Source organism: Nicotiana tomentosiformis, chromosome 2 (genome assembly GCF_000390325.3).
Source record: "Nicotiana tomentosiformis chromosome 2, ASM39032v3, whole genome shotgun sequence".
In the NCBI taxonomy this organism is placed as follows: domain Eukaryota; kingdom Viridiplantae; phylum Streptophyta; class Magnoliopsida; order Solanales; family Solanaceae; genus Nicotiana; species Nicotiana tomentosiformis.
Window position 1 is genome coordinate 38812389 of NC_090813.1, and position 5228 is coordinate 38817616.

Here is a 5228-nt window from a genome sequence, read left to right on the forward strand (position 1 = left end):
CTGAAGGTTGTGTCTTTCCTGGACAAGAAAATAAAGTTTGTAAATTAATTAAATCTCTTTATGGCCTTAAACAAGCTCCTAAGCAGTGGTATGAGAAATTTGAACAAGTCTTACTAAGAGACTATTTTTCATCAGTTGAGGTGGATAAATGTGTTTATACTAAAGCGGTAAGCAATGATTATGTGATAATATGTCTATATATTGATGACATGCTTATATTTAGTACAAGTTTAAATATTGTGCAAAGTACTAAATTATTTTTGTCTGCTAATTTTGATATGAAAGATTTGGGTGAAGTAAATACAATATTGGGAGTTAAAGTTATAAGGAGTGAAGATGGAATAATGTTGTCACAAGAACATTATGTTGAGAGACTTTTTAAAAAGTTTGAATATTGTAATGTCGCATCTGTGAGCACTCCTTTTGATGCTAACTCTCAGTTGAAAAAGAATAATGGTGACCCAGTTGCTCAGTCTAAATATGCGCAGATTATTGGGAGTCGGGTGCATTTAATGAATTTTACAAGGCCTGATATAGCCTATGATGTGTGTAGACTGAGTAGATATACTCATAATCCCAACAGAGAGCATTTGTCACGACCCAAAATCCAAAAAAAAAAAAGGTCGTGATGGCACCGGACACCACTGTCAGGCAAGCCAACCATAATCAATTAACTTAATTACCCATTTTAGTATTTTTGAAATAAAAAAAAATACATTTCTTCAATGAAATTGTAAAGATAAAACTCATACAATGAATGATAAATATTTTTGCAGCTAAATTTCTAAACAATTCACAACCATTCCCAAAACCCGGTGTCACAAGTGCATGAGCATTTATTAGGGAATTAAAAATAAAATACAGCATCTGTCTAGAATACAAATTAGACAGGAGGAATATAATAACTCTGAAGGAGATTCTGTTAGTTGCGGATCGTAATATAGAATGCAGCTCACCTATGTCCCCACAATTATTAACCACACCTCTGCGCCCACAAGGCCGCTATTCACTTTGGCGTACTTTAATTTTAAAAAATAGTAACTATGGTACGTGATTTGCCATGAGAAATGATCGAATATGAGTAAAATCTTACGAAGAGTATAATAGCTAAACCGTTTTTCAGCCAACTTTAATCATAAAAGAAAAAGTCATTATTCAACGCCATTAGATATTAATTAAAAAATGTTAAACTTTGTAATATAAAATTATAGAATAAAAAAGGAAAAACAAAATATTTGTATTTGCAATTTAAACCACAAGTGATGTTATCATCCTAATTTTGCAAGAAGGATTGACCAAAATCATTGTTCCCGCAAATGGACCAGACACATGAGTTACTTTCGTTTAAATCACTTCCCAGTAATTTTCTTAGGTACATACTACTCTTTACCTTACTTATATTGTGAATAAATATACAAAAAATTAATTTTAATTAATAAATCCTTAACAAATAAAACACGATATTATAAATAGTAAAATAGCATGTGCAAGTACAAACGAGGTAAATTTACTCTTCGTATTCACAAATAACAAAAAATTTAACTTTGTTTATATCACCTTATAAATATGTTAATTCCTTCGTTCCAATTTATATGATGATGTTTGACTGTATATATTATTTAAGAAAGAAATTAAAAAATTTAAAATTTGTGGTCTAAAATATGTTATAAATATTTCTATGGCCTGAAATTATTTTATTAAGAGTAAAATAAAAACTTTAAATTTAAATTATTCTTAAATATAAAAAGATATCATTTTTTTTAAAACATACTAAATAAAGAAATATGTTACATAAAACGAGACAGAGGGAATAAAAATTACTTCTTCCGTTTCAATTTATGTACCTATTTAATTGGGCACATAGTTTAAGAAAAAAGGAAAGACCAAATCTATCAAATGCCCAAATCTACTCCAAATAAGCTCAAATTTGAAACATAACTTTCAAATATTATAAAGAACAAATCTCAATCATCAATTTGTCGAATCAACAACAAATTTAACATACCCATTTTGCAACTACGAAGAAGAAGAAACTCTAAGCACAAAGAAGAACGAAGAAAACATCAGTAGAGAAGAAGAGAAAAGTGTATGTATCTCAAGTTATCTAAAAATTGGGTATCAGTTAAATTTTTTTAAAAGTGGTATAAATTCAATGGGTGACATAAAACTAGACGCCACATAAAAGTTTTACCTTTGACTATAGTTGTTTGGCCCGGCACAGTCCGGGCTAATCGTAACTAGTATAAGTAGAAAATACAGTCAATTGAATCAAAATTTTAGCAGAATTTGTAATCAACAACCCATTTAATATGTGATCGATATTTCATATTATAAACACAGAGGTTAGTATTATCCAGTGAAGTCTACACGAAGGTGTCTAAAATCATATCTTATTAATGATATATGTACGACTAAGCACTCTTTGGTTTTAATATAAACTCATGCATATTAACTCCAATTTTATATGATGAGAATAAATATAAAATGCATGTTACAAATATTAATAAGATAATAGTATATAAGTAAAAGAATACTCCTAAGGAATTGTTTGGTAGGATATATTAGAGAAAATAATTTATGTATTAACTTTGGTATTATTGATCCTTTGTTTACTACTGAAAAATAAGCCTACGGTAACGCATGAAAAACCGTTCCCACAGACTGTATAACCGTTGCCATAGAAATATTGGAACAATTTACAGCCCGTTCCATCAGCCCACGTGCCAATAGGTCTATGGAAACGGTTCTTGCAACGGTTTGTATCACTGTGGTTATAGATACGTCTATCGCAACGGTTTTCCCTTTCTCTGTTGGAACGATTATTTTTTCTAATTGGAACGGTTTAAAACCGTTACTATATTGTGTATGCAATGGTTCTTAACCGTTACCATATTATTTAATGCAACACTTATGTAAGCTTTTGTTACGGTTATGTATGGATATAACAACGGTTTCTTTAAGCTATCGTAACGGTTTTATTTGTCTTGGAACAATTTATAGATCATTTTGGAACGATTTATAGGACCTATTGCAACGGTTAGTATTGTATAATGGAACGTCATTTGTGTCCTATTGCAACGATTCTGGTAGGCTATTGTAACAGTTCAATTAAAACAAAAATATAGCCCATGTTATAAATAAATATTTATATATATAATAAATTATAATAACACTAAAATTTAAATAAATCATAAAATGAAACTATTAATAATATAAATTATCCATAAAGCAAATGTTCTATCCCAAATGCATAAGTTTAATACATTTCAAGAGAGTAAGTTTCAAAAATATTGATAACAAAAGATTCCTATAGAACATTCATCTATAGCAATTCAAAATTCACCTCAAGTAAGGTCTAGTTCTTCACTTCCATCATCTTCTTTCATTTTTTGATTTACTCCACCTACAAAAGAGGATAAATAAAGCCATTACTCTTCAAGAGAACTACTCGTTTCAAAACCAAAAATGGATTTGATATAATTCAACATAATCTAAAAAATGTCAAAAACATGAAAAATTCAACCATAAAAAGAGACCCAATTCACTAGATTATATCCATAATAAAAACCAATCATCTCTTTAATGGAAAACAATTCAATCCTAAGAATCAAAACTGAAAAACCATAAAGAGCAGCATAACAACTAGTAAACTACAACAGTCCAACCAAACACCTATCAAACAGAGGCCACTTAATACCAAACATCATAAACTAGTAAACTACAGCAGTCCAACCAAACACTTGCCAAACAAAAAACTTAATACCACTGCCAACACATAAAGAGCAGCACAACAAATAAACTTAATGGCAACAACTAATAAGCCAACAAGGCAGTCAACAACACAAAAAATATCACTATCAAGTGCCAAATACCACAAGGCACAGGCCATACATTTGGCAACTATTCCAAATGTTAGGTATTCTCTTTTCATTTGCGTGACTAAGTGCCATAGAGAAAGTAAAAAAAACTATTTAGACTTTGCGCGCGAGACAGAGAGAAGTGGTAGAAGAAGAAGAAATAGAAGAAGATGTATAACATTTGGTAAGTACTGACCTTAATTGTTACTACCAACAGATGGTCGATTGTTTAGTTGAACAACAACTTGTTGTGCAGAGGAAGCTTCTACGAACCTTAGCATGTCAGGATCAAGTTGCAATTCTGGGTTCAGACGCTGAAGTCGTGCGACAATGTTCATTGTAATATGTTGTTCCATAGCATCCTTTTGTTTGTTCAACTTTTCTAGCATTCTTTGTTGCATCCTCTCTTCCATTTCCTCCATTTTCTGCTGCATCCTCTCATCAGCAGCATCAGAAGAAGATCCAAGATTCCCTATTTTTCCTATTAAGACAGTCTTGGTAACCCCTCATCCATACAATCTCACGCGACCTGGATGTTCAGGTCCCATGACTGATGCAAAAGCGTCAACTGAATGACAGCCATCTTCACTTTCTTGAGTTGATTGTAGTCTCTACATTTCAGCCTACAAACCAAACGCGAGAGAAAAGAGTTTAAGTAAATAAAATTGAATCATTAATTAAGAACAAATAAATAATCACGACAAACTTTAAATTAGAAATTTCTTACAATTTTACTAATCGCATTGTCATATGAGCTTTTGTATACTCGGTCAAATTTTCTTTTTCTTGTAGCTACAAAGATGTCCTTACTTGATAGAGTATCCGAAGTATCAGAGATTTTCTTCTTTTTTGCCTAGTTACATGAAAACTAGTATAAGAATCTTTCCATGTAAAGTTAGCAAGTTCCTAATAAAAAAAAAGAAGAGAAAATATCAAACCTCGCGAATTAGAGCAAAAGGTGTTCTGCCAGTAGTGTGCGGACACTTCAACTTATTTCGATTCTCAGTATTGGTTTCGGACATTTTCTGCAAATAAATGAGTCAACCAAATAGCAACTTATTTCGATTCTCATGGTATTTTTAAAATATGCATGCACACTATAGCTTTAGATATGCACCCAAGGAACATAAGAGGCATGTGAATATTATGATGCATATAAACTGTCATGACCCAAAATTCAACTAGTCGTATGCTTCATTTACTTTCTTCTTATTCTCCTGCTAATATTTTTGTCTATCACATTACTATGAAAACTTCTTCAAAACGTTCCTTCACTTTTAGCTCCACTTGCTTTATCTCACTGGCTCTCCGGAATGCCTAACATTCTTTTGGAATTTAAGCAACGTATTAAAATTTTGAAATATTATTTTG

General features: G+C 31.2%; 1 long non-coding RNA gene across 1 annotated transcript; it reads right to left on the reverse strand.

Annotated features, from left to right (window-relative positions):
• Positions 1 to 3217: 3217 nt before the first annotated feature.
• Positions 3218 to 4930, reverse strand: LOC108949091 (uncharacterized). The gene is made up of 4 exons (XR_001973870.3): positions 4796 to 4930; positions 4585 to 4710; positions 4054 to 4480; positions 3218 to 3403 (listed from the first exon to the last, which is right to left on the reverse strand). It is a non-coding gene; the product is annotated as an uncharacterized lncRNA (long non-coding RNA).
• Between the last annotated feature and the right edge of the window lie 298 nt (positions 4931 to 5228).